Source organism: Triticum urartu, chromosome 1 (assembly GCF_003073215.2).
Source record: "Triticum urartu cultivar G1812 chromosome 1, Tu2.1, whole genome shotgun sequence".
Taxonomy (NCBI): Eukaryota; Viridiplantae; Streptophyta; class Magnoliopsida; order Poales; family Poaceae; genus Triticum; species Triticum urartu.
Window position 1 is genome coordinate 444,107,750 of NC_053022.1, and position 13,726 is coordinate 444,121,475.

General features: G+C 48.9%; 1 long non-coding RNA gene across 1 annotated transcript; it reads right to left on the reverse strand.

Moving 5' to 3' along the window:
* Positions 1-758: 758 nt before the first annotated feature.
* Positions 759-2,387, reverse strand: LOC125535257. The gene is made up of 4 exons (XR_007294607.1): positions 2,199-2,387; positions 1,566-1,642; positions 1,225-1,323; positions 759-1,098 (listed from the first exon to the last, which is right to left on the reverse strand). It is a non-coding gene; the product is annotated as an uncharacterized LOC125535257 (long non-coding RNA).
* Between the last annotated feature and the right edge of the window lie 11,339 nt (positions 2,388-13,726).

Here is a 13,726-nt window from a genome sequence, read left to right on the forward strand (position 1 = left end):
GATGAACCACCAGGCTTCTGAAGCACGCTGTAGGCGGTGTTCTGCTCGACGACGCCCTCCGAGTGAAACTACGACGAGTGCTCGAGGTCGTACCTCCACCACTCGCACCTTTCGGAAGCTCGTCCTCATCATCGTCAGGAAGTTGTATGATATCTAATGGTTCTGCGGCCACTCGACATCGACAACTCATTCAATCGATGAGTCAACCAATGGAACAAGATAGAGGGCAAACGTATCTCACCTCGCTGAGAAGTGGCCACGTCTACGGTGTCCTCTGCATGCTCCTCATCAACTTGCATGGGCGACGTAACCTAAGTAGCAGCTCTGACACACAAAGTTCACTCGGTCAGCAAAGGCATAAAGGTTTGCAGTAGTAAGATAGAAAGTGAAAAAGAAGAAGCACTCACGTTGAAGCGATAGGCACAGTAACCACTACTATAGAAAAGGCTACTAGCACCGCGGGTAAACTGGCTACTAGCGGCGCGGGTACCCGCGCTACTAGTATCGCGCTACAGCTAAGTCGATAGTAGTAGCGCGGATGCAACCCACGCTACTACTAAGTCTGTTAGTAGTAGCACGGAAGGCACCGCGCTACTACTATATCAACCAACGCTACTACTATCCTAAGTAGTAGTAGTAGCGTGCACTTTTCCTCCCGCGCTACTACTAGCTAATTAGGAATTAAAAATAAAATTTAGATGCATTATTCCTGGATAGAAATAGACATGCCCAGTGCAAAATAAACTCATGTCAAGGAACAACATCTCAACTGAAAGAAATCACGACATCCCATTTAACATCAGAAGAACACAACCATCATCTAAAAGGTGGGTACCTTCCCTATCATTCCACCACCAACCTAAAAAAATCACTTCTCTAGATGTATCTACCAAGGCTTGGAGTTCAGGCGCCGGTGGACCTCCCCCCTGACGGTGGCGTCGAGGACCTCCACCTCGGCGACCTCCGATGGCGCGATCACCTGGATGATCATCTGTGTGCAGTAGTTACCGGGCTTCATGGTGAAGTCCACCTCCAAGTGGTTGAAGAGGTAAGTGAAAACCACACCCATCGGGCCCTGGTAATCCTCCTCGATCACCCCTGCACCCACATCAGGAAAGTGAAAACTTGTTGGTTCACATCCTGTTTCCAAATCTAGTATTGTATTTGTTTTCTTTATTGTGCATGCACATGAATCAATAGTAATAGCCGAAGGCTGGTCCTTACTTGTTGCTCGACACGTGAAGAAGGTCGGGTCCCCTCCTTATTGCACGAACGAATCCAAGGAAGACACTATCGGTGGCTCCGAACCCGGCTTCCGCTTATCTGTAGACAAGGAATAGTTTCAGCTAACAAAGGAAAATGAGAACAAAGAGCAATCAGTAATTGTGAGACAAGAAATAACTTCTGTTGTAACCCGTGCATTGTGTTCTATCCCAAGCTAAACTACCTAGTATCTATAGTGGTCATGGTCAACTCGCTTTCATTTTCATAAAATCATGTATCTGTCGTGTTCCTCCCCAGGTTTACGTCGGGCTCATTTGGCTCTGGCAACGTGGCATTCTCACCGGCCAGCATCATGACAACCGAAGACATCACCGGCCTGTTCCTAGGTTGCACGTGGGCAATCAGTAGATAAATGCATCTGAAAAATAGATGTAAATGAGGCAACGCCCAAAGTTAACTTCTTGAAATCAGATAAAAAAGGTGGAAGATATGAAGTGCAGCAACAGCTTTTGTGATATGAGAAATGCTAGCTAGTATAAAAATCATTATGTAAAATATAAAAAAGTTAACTTGTGTGGCCACAAGTTTGCAGCTATTCAAGCAATTCAGATCATTAGTAATTAACCTGGCCGAGGATACTCCTAGCATATATAACATAGTAGGCTCAAGCAATTGTTAGCTTCATTCTGTAAATCCTAGAGATGTATGCAAGGTATATTCATCCATCCAACTACATGCCTGAATTGCTCTACCAAAAATTTCATCAGTCCACTGACAGGAATCACACCCAAACAGTCTCTACAGCTTCTCGCTACATCCTAACTAACTTCTGCGCATATTTTAGTTGTGTTCTTATGTTGACTATCAATGTACTAAAGTCGTAATCTTATCTTCACCGGGTTAAATGTGGCTCGGCTAACTCCCTAATGCAAGTAAATTCTTGAGCCCAAGGAGGAAGAGTATTGGGGACTGACCTGAATGGCAACCTACCACTTCAGCAAACCAGCAGTGTCGTCTCTCCCCGTCAACCATCTATAACACCAAACCGATAAAACAAGCCTAATGAAATGTACTCTGCTTATATGTGCCTATTTTATTCGACGAAACATATTTTCAAGAAAAATGATGTCAAACTGTACACTGGAAGACCATATCAAAGTCCAAAACGACATTTATAGTGAAATGATGTGACATTCAAACATTCAGATCCATTGTTATCTACAAACGTATGGACCAATAAATATACTACTTTGTGCTACACGAATTGCAACCTGCGGAAAATGCAAAGGTCGACAATCATCTTTAGAAGAAGAATAAACAAAATCCCTCGATATTGTTAACCCTTTTATCACCGAGACGCTACAACTGGTCATGCCAAATTAGATTGGTCAACTACAGTTTTGGATGGTAGACTCGCGTGCACTCTCCCAAAGCATAATGGTCAAGCATCTACCTAAAACAAATATTCAGGTCTATTCATGAGGTTCATCGTGCTTCCAGGGTTTCGAGCTGCACCATTGACACTGGACAACAAACATAAGGTTTCTGGCTGATCTGCTTGTTCGCAGAGTGATTAGGACAGTAGCGAAATTAACTAGGATTCAGAGTTAGGTCGGTAATTTTACCACGCCAGGGAACTTGTGGATCCTCTCCTCGTACTCTAGCGCCGGCTGCTAGCTCTCCCCCTCGGCGCCCACCTGCGCCTCGTCTTTAATCGCCGGAAAGGGGGAAGCAGGAAAGGGGTTCGTCAGCTAGGAGCACAAGGTGGGCAGCGGAATGGATGGGAACACGAACGGGGGCTGGGTTTAATTTACCTCGTGTGCCGCCGCCGTCGTCATCGTCGCTGTCGTCGTTGGCGTGGAAGAGGGAGGCGGCGGACAAGAAAGTCGTCTCCATGGTGAACTCTGTGTTTGGGCAGCTCACTCGGTCGGTCAGCTCCTGCTTTGGTCGGATGAGGGCTGGGTTGAGCCGGGGAGATGGAGGAGGCGGCGCCGGTGTGGGAGAAGGAGAAGGGAATGAGAAGAGTGGTGGGTGTGGTGGATCATGTGGATGGTGCAGCAGTAAGTAGTAGCGTGGGTGTCTCACATGTGCTATAGCTATTCATTTAGTAGTAGCGCCAGTTAGTACCCCACACTACTACTATGACATGTCCCGGGGGGAGACGCGTCAGAGACCACTTAGTAGTAGCGAGGGTTATAAACCCGCGCTACTACTATCAATTTAGTAGTAGCGGGTGTTATAAACCCGCGCTACTAGTAAGTAGCAGTAGCGGGGGTATAAACCCACGCTGCTAGTAAGCGTCTGCCTATAAGCTTTTCCCTAGTAGTGAACCTTTATCCTGGGCAAGGCCTTCTGAGGTTTGGATGGAACAGTCTTGGCTTGCTTGGCAGTTTTTTCAGTCGGGTCAGGAGTTGGCGTCCGAGTGCACTTCTGGTTCCTGACACTCGACACCGCAGTCTTGCTCTGGCCGGCTGTCGGATCTTGAGTCTGCTTGGTACAGCGCATAGTGCATGGTGGCGACTCGACCTCTTCACTATCATCAGAGTCGTCGCTGTCATCTTCACTATTGTCTGCATAATCAAAGTCGGCACTCCTGCCCTCGCTTTTCGCTCCTCCGGTGAATTGTTCCTCGTTCGGCATGGGCGAGTACATCTTCATGAATGCCTGCAATATACAGATTTCAACATCAATCGGGTTCCAATTCAGTTGCATATTGAAAACAGAGATGATTCACTCGACAAGTTATGTCTCACCTCTCTTGGTGGATGCTCGGCATCGAAGGGCAGAATTCATTTGGCTCCGCGTGGGTTATCACAGGCTCCGGTGATGCTCCTAAGCCACTGGCCACGGTAACCTCACCGACCTCTTCTGGATGGGTCCTGGCAGTGCCGTCTGCACCCGAGTACAACCACATGGGATGGTCACGCGCTTGCAGAGTCTGGATGTGCCGACTGGGGAACACCTCCAGCAGATCTAGGCCCGTCACTCCACCTCGGATCAGCTCAACGACTGCTTCAACCAAGATCGCCACATTGCCCTTCTCCTCCTCATCCACAATCAACGAATGGGGGCGCAGAGTCTCTCTAGAGAGAAAGGGGAAGACCAGTCGATGCACCAGGAGTCGGAATGTCTTTGCAGTAGAACCAGGGTGACTGCCACCCCCTAACCGACTCGGGAAAGGTCGTGGAAGGGAAGGCGCTCCTACCCCTCATTTGAACACCTAAACCCCCACACATCTGGATCACGTGGGTTGTCGTGTCACTCGTGTTGGCTTTCTTAACCGATTGGGATTGGCAAGTAAAAATGTGTTTGAATAGCCCCCAGTGGGGATGGAATCCCAGGAAGTTTTCACACATTGAGACAAAGGCAGCAAGATACGATATGGTGTTCAGAGGAAAGTGGTAGATTTGTGCATCAAAGAAGTTCAAGAAGCCACAGAAGAATGGATGCGGAGGCAAAGAAAATCCTCTTTCCACATGAGTGAGAAGAAGAACCCGCTCGCCGTCGCGCGGTGCAGGCTCGAACTCCCCTTCCGGCAACCTCCAAGATCCGGGCGCCAGCAGGCCGTCGGTGACGAGCCCCTCCAAATCATCCTCAGTGACCGACAAGGGGATCCAATCACCCTAGATCCAGCCAGGCGGCAGAGCGGACCGTGAGCTCGACCCCCTCTTGCCCTTGGCCACCTTCTTAGCGCGCTCTAGTGCCTTCGTCTTGTCTTTTGCCATCTCCGCGGTGGTCGACGGGAACGAGCAGAGCGGCGTTGCGCTGAGGTGGGAGAAGCAGAGAGACGGGGGAAGGGGAAAAGTGGAGGACAATGTTGCACGCCTCGTCAGCATCGACTTTTATACCCGCGCGTCTGAGTGGCCGACCTATGGGCCTGCGCAATCTCAGTGCATCCCATAACCGGCGCCATCCCGATATGTGGCGAAAAATGTGGAGCAAAGATCGAGGAGTCCCTCCCCACTTGCCCGCTTACCGTGGTGCAGCCGACCCGCGCGCTTCTCCAAATTTCAAATCCCACAGAATCCGGGTCCAGTAAATCAATTGAATGCGTCAGAGATATCCAAATCCAGTCTGTTTGATGCTCTGCTATTTGTTTCACTCGGACACTCAAGAAGCCAGAATCGATCAAGGCAACTGGTAGAGGATTTAACAACTCGCATACTTTCAGACCCATAAAAAGTGTCTCCAAGACATTGAGTCGGGCCGAAATCAGCTTCAATCCTTCGTCACTCGGACCTCGATCCATTCGGGGGCTAATAACAATGACATGTACCTAGGGTAGGGTCCTAGGCCTGACCTACATACCCTACCCAAGGACACTACGCAAGAGGCCAAGACCTACAAAGATAGAAAGAAGATACCGACTGGAATCATCACAGAGTGTAACTCACTCGACAGAAGATCCACTCGGATATCCCACTTCCACTCGATCGTTGTTATTCACTTGGAATACAAGATTTCACTCAAAGGACAGGAGACCTAGAGTCACCCAAGGATAGCAACGGTCAGACAATCACTCCATCGGCATAAAGATCATTAAACGCGGGCGTTACCAGTAACGTTCGTACCTTTATTCTCTCATTGAACCCTTGCGTAACTGAGGGCTGCAAGGAGTCGGCATACTCTATATAAGCCACACCTCCCCTCTTGCACAAGGGTTCGCACCCCCTGTAACTCAACACTCCAATCAACAAAGTCTCCGCGGCACCGAGACGTAGGGATATTACCTCCTCCAAGAGGGGCCTAAACTCGTAAATCTGAGTGTATAATCGCGCCGTAGCTAGACTCTGCCCTCTCCTACGTACCCCCTACCTCTACCCATACTCGATTGAGTCAGCCTCGGGGCCCCAGCCTGAATCGTCGATGTAGAGCATGCCGTGGCGACTCTTGGTCATGTGGCCGATCTCGTATCCCTCGATCCTTGGGAGAGCTCCCTCCAAGAACTCGACACCATCGAGCGACAGCCCCATGGTGGGTGCCAACTATCGTGGTTTTGTCATGGCAGATGTCCTCGTGAAAGGACTTAGTCGTGAGGCCATCGTCGCGAGGTGGTAGCTTGAATGGGGTTGATTGGAATCAAAAGGCAAGGGTTTACCCAGGTTCGGCCCCTCCCTATGGAGGTAATAGCCTACTTCCTGCTTGATTGATATTGATGATGATGATCTCAATTACAAGAGTGCGACTTGGCTATCCTAGTACTCGAGAGCTTGTAAGTTAAGTCTTTCTACCTCAGGGGCTCTCCTTTATATATAGGTCGAGGCCCTTGGCTTACAACAGAGTCCGGGTCGTACTACGACCCATGCCCTAATTAGTTTCCTACTCGTCTTGCTTCCCAAGTAAGGGAATTACGACATCCTTCGTTGAGCCGCCACCTCTGGCACTAGGACATGAGCAGTCCCACTCTACGAGTCGCCCCATGGGCCTTGAGGTCTTGATCACCACAGCCATGTTAAGTCTTATTCGCCAGGCTACCGCCGGATAACCTGGTCCTGAACGGGCAAGTCATTCCGTGGGGTTATATCCCCAACAAGATGGATGTGTGGCCACACAAGGAAGGACCGAGCCCGGAATGATGATATACGAGATAGAGTTGGGGTAGTGCCGATTGAAGAGAATCTTGTCCAACATCAGCTGGGATGATTTGGGCATATTCAATGCATGCCTCCAGAAGCGTCAGTGTATAGCGGACGGCTAAAGCGTGCCAATAATGTCAAGAGAGGTCTGGGTAGACCGAACTTCACATGGAGGAGTCCGTAAAGAGGGATCTGAAGGACTGGAGTATCGACAGAGAACTAGCCATGGACAAGGGTGCGTGGAAGCTTGCTATCCATGTGCCAGAACCATGAGTTGGTTACGAGATCTTATGGGTTTCACCTCTAGCCTACCCCAACTTGTTTGGGGCTAAAGGATTTGTTGTTGTTGTTGTGATGCTAGATGCTCATCTGCGTGAAGTCTATGCCAAATTTCATGGAGTTTGGACATTTCAGCAGCTCTCGGCAAAAAAAAGACAAATTTGGGGTTATAAGAAAGTGCATTGTTCACATACTATTTTGACTGGTTTTTTTATTTTTTATTTTTGCCATGAGCTCCTCAGATGTCCGAACAAGCTGAACTTTGGCACGATCATCACACATAGGAACATCTTCCACCTAAAAAAGAATTAAGAATTTTTTGAATTGCTTTAGTATTCTTTTTTAAATTTACTGTTCACTGGATACAGATGAGCCTCGACACCGAATTGAATATATAACATATAAATATGATACATACATGGTCGTATTTATTGTTTTTGCAAACATGTGCCAGTAATAACTGTTACTGGGAGGATTTTGTTAGATGTGTATAGTCCCTTTTCGGTACATCCCCATTTGTATAAGGGGTTTCTTGCACTTTACCTCACATGTATATGTAATGGCCTTTGGCCCTCAGTGAATACTAGTTGCTCATTATCTAACATGGTATCAGATGCTAGGTTAGTCTCGCTCTCCCGCACGATGCAACTTCGTGCTCCCCTTCCTAGCCTACCTCGTCTCCGGCCACTCCCGCTCGATTCTGGCTGACTGCTGCACAATCCATCGCCGCCTGCTACTATTCATGCCGCCGCGGCCGCACCTGCCCCTGCCGGCTTCCTCTACGGCCTCCTCTACCAGCGCGGCTGCTACCTCTTGAGCACTGCGTTGGTTTTCCCTTGAAGAGGAAAGGGTGATGCAGTAAAGTAGCGTAAGTATTTCCCTCAGTTTTTGAAAACCAAGGTATCAATCCAGTAGGAGACTACACTCAAGTCCCTCGTACCTACACAAACAAATAAGAACCTCGCAACCAACGCGATAAAGGGGTTGTCAATCCCTTCACGGTCACTTACGAGAGTGAAATCTGATAGAGATAATAATAATAAGATAAATATTTTTGATATTTTTATGATATAGATAGGAAAATAAAGATTGCAAAATAAAATAGATTGGAAAGTTATATGATAAAAGATAGACCCGGGGGCCATAGGTTTCACTAGTGGCTTCTCTCAAGATAGCATAAGTATTACGGTGGGTGAACAAATTACTGTCGAGCAACTGATAGAAAAGTGAATAATTATGAGAATATCTAGGCATGATCATGTATATAGGCATCACGTCCGCGACAAGTAGACCAAAACGATTCTGCATCTACTACTATTACTCCACACATCGACCGCTATCCAGCATGCATCAGAGTATTAAGTTCATAAGAACAGAGTAATGCATTAGGCAAGATGACATGATGTAGAGGGATAAACTCAAGTAATATGATATAAACCCCATCTTTTTATCCTCAATGGCAACAATACAATACGTGTCTTGCTGCCCCTGCTGTCACTGGGAAAGGACACCGCAAGATTGAACCCAAAGCTAAACACTTCTCCCATTGCAAGAAAGATCAATCTAGTAGGCCAAAACAAATTGATAATTCGAAGAGAGTTGCAAAGATAACTAATCATACATAAAAGATTTCAGGGAAGAATCAAATATTGTTCATAGATAAACTTGATCATAAACCCACAATTCATCGGATCTCGACAAACACACCGCAAAAAGAGTTACATCAAATAGATATCCAAGAAGATCGACGAGAACATTGTATTGAGATCCAAAGAGAGAGAAGAAGCCATCTAGCTAATAACTATGGACCCGAAGGTCTGAGATAAACTACTCACACATCATCGGAGAGGCTATGGTGTTGATGTAGAAGCCCTCAGTGATTGATTCCCCCTCCGGCGGAGCTCCGGAAAAGGCCCCAAGATGGGATCTCTTGGGTACATAAGGTTGCGGCGGTGGAAATAGGGTTTTAGTGGTGCTCCTGGATGTTTTGGGGGTATATGAATATATAGGAGGAAGAAGTAGGTCGGTGGAGCCACGAGGGGCCCACGAGGGTGGAAGGCACACCCAGGGGGGTAGGCACGCCCGCCTGCCTTGTGGCCTCCTCGTTGATTTCTTGATGTCCACTCCAAGTCCCCTGGATCATGTTTGTTCCAAAAATAACTCTCCCGAAGGTTTTATTCCGTTTGGATTCCATTTGATATTCCTTTTCTGCGAAACACTGAAATAGGCAAAAAAACAGCAACTGGCACTAGGCCTCCGGTTAATAGGTTAGTCCCAAAAAATAATATAAAATAGCATATTAAAGCCCATTAACATCCAAAACAGATAATACAATAGCATGGAACAATCAAAAATTATAGATACTTTGGAGACATATCAGCGGCCGCACCTACCCAAGGCCGTGCCGCTCCCGTCCAGCGGCCGCTACTCCTGTTTCCCGCGACGCCCCTGTTTCCCGCCCTTGTTCGGCTACTGCCGCTGCCGCTGCCTCGTCCAGGCGCCGCCATCCTAGGATCCCCGGCTTGGCTACTTCCTCTTGGCAACTCTGCTTTCGCTCGAGCGAGCGTGCCCTTGCCCGATCCAGTATCGGGGGCCATGCTTCGAGCGCGCGAGTTGCCCAATCCTGATACAGTTTTTGGATCCGTTGACTTTAAAAAGGGCTCCTCATGTCTTCTTCAGGCTATGTCGTTGTTCCTCGGTGCTCGGTGATCTTCGATGGCACCAACTATGCTGAGTTTGCGGGTTCTATGCGTATCCATATGCGTGGTCTTCTGCTGTGGGGTGTTCTATCTGGCGAGGTCCCCTGTCCGCCATGTCCTGTTGCTCCCGTTGCACCTACCCCACCGGTACCGCCAGTTCTTGCTGTTGATGCTTCTCAGGCTGATCGGGATGTAGCCAAGGTGCTTGATGATGCTGCGGTTGATGCTTATGATCAGCAGGTATCAGCTTATTCAGATGCTCTTTCCGTCTACTGTGATGATCGGTCTGCTTACACTCAGTGGTGCAATGATGATGCTCGAGTTGCTGCTGTTCTTACTGTGAGTGTCCTCCCTCTTTGCTTCGGAGTTCATGGGCCTTGGCACTGTTGTAGCGATGTGGTCTTACCTCTGTCAGCGCTATCAGCCCTCTGGTGATGCTCTTTACTTATCTGTGGTGCGTCAGGAGTATGATCTTCAGCAAGGTGATTCATCTGTTGACGAGTTCTACACACAGAGTTCTGCCATCTGGCGCCAGCTTGACTCTCTTCGGACTGTTGTCTGTGGATCTGGTCGTTGTTGTCATACTATGCGGTCTGACTTGGAGTTTCAGCGTGTCCATGAGTTCTTATCTCACCTCCGATCTGAGTTTGAGCCTCGACGTGCTCACTTGCTTGCTCATGGTCGTGTTCCTATCTCGGAGGTACTTGCTGAGCTTCGTGCTAAGGAGACCCGCCTTCGTTCTGCTGGGTTGCTTGCAGTCTCTTCTGTGTTGGTTGCCCGAGCCCCTGTGTTGTCTGCTCGTCCCACTGCTCCACCACTCCTGCCCACACCTTCGAGGGGTGGGTCGCCTTCCTTATGTTGAGAAGGGTCGGTCGTGCCGTGACACCTTCTATGACTACTGCTCCAGGCCAGGTCACCCAGAGTCTGATTGTCGCCAGAAGCAGCAAAACCAGAGGCGCTCTTCTTCCAATGGGGCTCCTATGTCATCATCGACTCCGTCACTCACTGACCAGGACATTGTGCGCCTCAAGCGCCTTCTGGCTTCCTCCGGTTCTTCCTTGACGGGCTCTGCTGCTGCTATGACTGCTTTCTCCACTTCATCACCGCCGACATCTACACCGTCAGGTACATCCTCGTGGGTTCTGGACTCTGGAGCTTCCTTTCATATGTCTTCTGATTCTTCAGTGTTGTCCCCTCTTCACCCTCTTGATTCTCCTATTAATGTTCTTACTGCCGATGGCACATCCCTTCCTGTTGCTAGTCGTGGTCTTCTTTCCACTCCATCCTTTTCTGTTCCTAGTGTTTCTCATGTTCCTCGCCTTACCATGAGTCTTTTTTCCGCTACCCAACTTACTGATTCTGGTTGTCGTGTCATTCTTGATACCGACTCTTGCTCCATTCAGGATCATCACACCAAGGCTTTGGTTGGTGCTGGCCCCCGGCGCCGTGAGTCAGAGGGCCTTTGGGAGGTTGACTGGCTTTGTGTTCCTTCCGCTACCACCACTTCTGCTAGCTTCCATGCTCTTGCTGCCTCTTCATCTGCGTCCTTCCAGCAGTGGCATCATTGCCTTGGTCACATCTGTGGCTCTCGCTTGTCATCTTTAGTGCGTCAGGGCCTCTCAGGGTCTGTATCTGGAGATGTTTCTTTACATTGTAATGGTTGTAGACTTGGCAAACAGATCCAGTTACCTTATCTTACCAGTGAGTTGGTCTCTCAGCGTCCTTTTGACTTAGTTCATTCTGATGTCTGGGTCCTGCTCCCTTTGATTTGAAAGGTGATCATCGCTAATATGTTTTGTTTATTGATGATTTCTCTCGCTACACTTGGCTCTACTTCATGAAATCTCGTAGCGAGGTTCTCTATATACAAACGATTTGCTGCCATGGTTCACACCCAGTTTTCCACGCCCATTCATACTTTTCATATTGACTCAGTTGGAGAGTATATCTCCCAGTTGTTGTGTGGTTTTCTTGAGGAACAGGGTACTCTTGCCCAGTTCTCATGTCCTGGTGCTCATGCTCAGAATGGCGTTGCTGAACGAAAGCATCATCATCTACTTGAGACGGCTCGTGCGCTGATGATTGCCGCTTCTCTTCCACCCCACTTTTGGGCTCAGGCTGTTTCTACATCCACCTATCTCATCAACATTCAACCATCGACTGCTCTGTTGGGTAGTATTCCTATGGAGTGTCTCACTAGTCGTTCTCCTGACTACTCAGCTCTTCGTATGTTTGGACTGTGTGCTATGTCCTTCTTGCCCCGCGAGAACGCACCAAACTGACTGCTTAGTCAGTTGAGTGTGTTTTTCTTGGCTACAGTGATGAGCACAAGGGCTATCGCTGTTGGGATTCTGTTGGTCGTCGCTTATGCATCTCGCGTGATGTGACCTTTGACGAGTCTCGTTCTTACTACCCACGTCCTTCTTCCTCGAGCTTCTCTGTGGATGATATTTCCTTTCTTCTTCTTCCCGATACATCCTGCTATGTGCCTCATGTTTCACTTATTCCACCGGCCCCTCTCATTCCTTCTCCCTCACCACCGACCCCCTCTTCTCCATCCTCCTCCTCCACCTCTCCACCATCATCTCCAGTCCATCCCCCTCTCTCACCGTTTCCTCTCGAGTACACTCGTCGTCCTCATACTGATGATGCTTCCCCTGATTCGCCAGACGCACCTTCCACCTCTAATGCACCTCCGTTCACGCCTCCCCCGCTTCTTAACCTCCGTGCTCGGCCTCGCCCTCCGCCTGATCGCTATTCTCCTGATCAGTACAGTCTCTCAGATATTGCTGAGCCCACTTCCTATCGGACTGCCATGACTCAGCTTGAATGGCAGCTTGCGATGGCCGAAGAACTTGCTGCCCTTGAGCGCTATGGCACATGGGATCTGGTTTCCCTCCCTTCCGGTGTTCGTCCTATCACCTGCAAGTGGGTCTACAAGATTAAGACTCTCTTCGATGGTTCTCTTGAGCGCTACAAAGCTCGTATTCTGGCACGTGGTTTTCAGCAGGAGCAGGGACGCGATTATGATGAGACATTCGCTCCTGTCGCCCACATGACCACTTCCCGCACTCTCCTTGCTGTGGCTTCTGTTCGTCATTGGTCTATCTCTCAACTTGATGTCCAGAACGCCTTTCTCAATGGCGAGTTGTGTGAGGAGGTTTATATGCAGCCACCACCGGGGTACTATGCTCCTGATGGTATGGTATGTAGGCTTCGCCGCTCCCTCTATGGTCTTAAACAGGCCCCTCGCACCTGGTTTGAGCGTTTCGCCTCTGTGGTGACTGTCGCTGGTTTCTTGCCCAGTGATCATGATCCCGCGTTGTTTGTTCACACGTCTCCTCGTGATCGGACTCTTCTCCTTCTCTATGTTGATGACATGATCATTACTGGTGACGACTCTGACTACATTGCTTTGTTAAGGCTCGCCTTCGCGACCAGTTCCTCATGACTGATCTTGATCCACTTCGCTATTTTCTTGGGATTGAGATCTCCTCGACCCCTGATGGCTTCTACATCTCTCAAGAAAAATATATTCAGGGTCTTCTTGCTCGCGCTTCTCTCGGTGATGAGCGCACAGTTGTGACTCCTATGGAGCTTAATGTTCAGCTTCGTGCCTCTGATGGTGACCCTCTTCCTAATCCCACTCGCTATCGTCACCTTGTTGGCAGTCTTGTCTATCTTGCTGTTACGCGTCCTGACATCTCCTATCCTGTCCACATCCTGAGTCAGTTTGTTTCAGCCCCCACCTCTGTCCACTATAATCACCTCCTTCGTGTTCTACGATATCTTCGTGGCACGATCTCTCAGCGCCTTTTCTTTCCCCTCTCCAGCTCTCTTGAGCTCCAGGCCTACTCTAATGCTACCTGGGCTAGTGATCCCTCTGATCGACGCTCGTTGTCTGCTTACTGCAGTTTCTCGCTCGAGTACAGAGGCTGAGTTGCGAGC